At 40.2% G+C, this 2,450-nt stretch overlaps 1 pseudogene; it reads right to left on the reverse strand.

Annotated features, from left to right (window-relative positions):
• LOC111393142 overlaps positions 1 to 2,450 on the reverse strand; it is an 85,706-nt pseudogene that overhangs the window by 66,350 nt on the left and 16,906 nt on the right.

Here is a 2,450-nt window from a genome sequence, read left to right on the forward strand (position 1 = left end):
AGGTAGTGACGTGAGTGGATATGTTGAGCCATGAAGTGCTTATGTGAACTTAAATGTTGAGGTAGTGTTTTTCAAATGAAATTTCACATGATTGTTCGGCAAATAAGCTACACAATAACGATGTAAACTATTGCATAAGTGAAAAGTTCAAGAATTCAGAACATGCGTCAATGTGGCATTTCGTCGAACATGTGGTGAGCAATGTGAATTACTTCCTATTTCTTCTAAAACACTACCATGAAATTTCCCCAATTCACAACACCATACCAATACATCATTATACATTCTAACTACTTCCACACATTGAATGGAAATGTGAAAACGAAGCTCGAAATTTTTGGAATTAGAAGACATACCTTAGCTTGACAACTTTTGGATTCTTGATTTGTTTCACTAAATATGTATATCCAAGCAATTGAATGATTAGTGTGCAATGGGTGTAGTGTAAGCTAAGTGTGTGATGTGCAAATGTGGAGTGTATGCAATGGAATGGGTGAAGTGGGTGAGTGGTCTCGAGTGTGAGTGAGAGGGAGGGAGATTTGGGGTTTAATTGTGTGGTCACGGGTTTTGGGTTAAAACCCGTGACCACTACACTATGCGACCGCATAGTGCTGCACTATGTGATCGCATAGTGCAAACAATTTCCCCGGTTACATTCTCGGATGCGGTCTATGCGGCCGCATAGACCAAATAGGGTATCTTATTTTTATTTTTATTTTTTTTTAAATCAATCCATGATTGAAAATTTAAACTACCCCGAAATCGGTTTTTCACTTAAAAAATTTTGACTCGCCTCGCCTATATTCCAAAAAAAAAATTGAAAATTTTAACTTGAAAAGAGGAATATGCTTATCGAAAACTTGGCACCAAAACCGATTTTTTCATAAATGTTATCCCGCATTCTGAAAGCTTAACCAAAACGAACATCTTCGCACATCGGAATACGTGACACACACTCGAACACCCAAACACTTCATTTAGCACCCATTCATGCAACATTAAACGTGTAGTGCCTAGGCTATCATGCAAAATATGATCGATGACCTACGAAACAAACTAAACTCAAACAAATTCCTAAACTAATGCAATGCAATAAAATAAATTTAAGGATACAGTGGGTTGCCTCCCACTCAGCGCTAGGTTATAGTCGATAGCTCAACTTTATCGTATTACGTTATTCTGGTGATCCAAGATGGACGGTAGACTTGTCCTTTGAAAAATTACCGCCCCAATAGTGCTTCAAACGCTATCCATTAACTTTGAATGTCCCCTTGCTGTCGTAAGTGATCTCAATTGCCCCATGTGGAAACACCCGTGTAATGGTATATGGACCAGACCATCTCGATCTCAATTTTTCTAGAAACAGTTTAAGCCTGGAGTTGTAGAGTAGCACTTTTTGCCCCACCTTAAAGTCACGTCTCTGAATATGCATGTCATGCCATTTCTTAGTGCGCTCTTTGTAGATTCTTGAATTCTCGTAGGCTTCCATCCTGAGCTCATCCAGCTCATTAAGTTGTAAGAGCCTTTTTTCACCCGCAGCCTTCAAATCCAAATTTAATTTCTTCATTGCCCGGTAGGCATGGTGTTTGATCTCAAGAGGTAGGTGGCATGCTTTCCCAAAAACCAGTCGATATGGTGACATACCTATAGGGGTCTTGAATGCAGTCCTATAGACCCACAAGGCGTCATCTAGTTTCTTTGACCAATCCTTTCTTGATGAGCTAACTGTGACTTCGAGTATTCGCTTCAATTGCCTATTGGATACTTCGACCTGTCCGCTGGTTTGGGGATGGTATGCGGTGGCTACACGGTGCTTAACGCCATATTTCGCTAACAACTGCTCGAACTGACGATTGCAGAAATGTGTGCCCCCGTCACTGATTATGGCTCTCGATGTTCCAAACCGGGTAAAAATGTTTTTCTTTAAAAACTCAATCACCACTTTCCCATCATTGGTAGGCAATGCAACAGCCTCGACCCATTTCGATACATAATCCACAGCCACTAATATGTATTGATTTGAAAAAGATGGTGAAAATGGTCCTATGAAGTCGATCCCCCAGATGTCGAATAATTCCACCTCTAAGATACTATTCAAAGGCATCTCATTTCTTCTAGATATGTTACCCGTGCGCTGACATCGGTCACACCTTTTCACAAATTCAAAAGCATCTTTAAAGAGTGTAGGCCAGTAAAAACCTGATTGGAGAATCTTCGCAGCTGTTTTCGAAGCACCAAAATGCCCTGCATATATAGATCAGTGACAGTTTTCTAATATCAAAGGCACATCTTCCTCTGGTACACAGCGACGAACAATTTGATCAGCCCCCCGCCTGTAGAGAATGGGATCTTTCCAAAAATAATACTTCAATTCAGCGAAGAATTTCTTCTTCTGGTGACTTGAATAATCTGGCGGTATGATAGACCTGGCTAAATAGTTAACTATATCT

The sequence above is a fragment of the Olea europaea genome, chromosome 4 (genome assembly GCF_002742605.1).
Source record: "Olea europaea var. sylvestris chromosome 4, O_europaea_v1, whole genome shotgun sequence".
NCBI lineage: Eukaryota > Viridiplantae > Streptophyta > Magnoliopsida > Lamiales > Oleaceae > Olea > Olea europaea.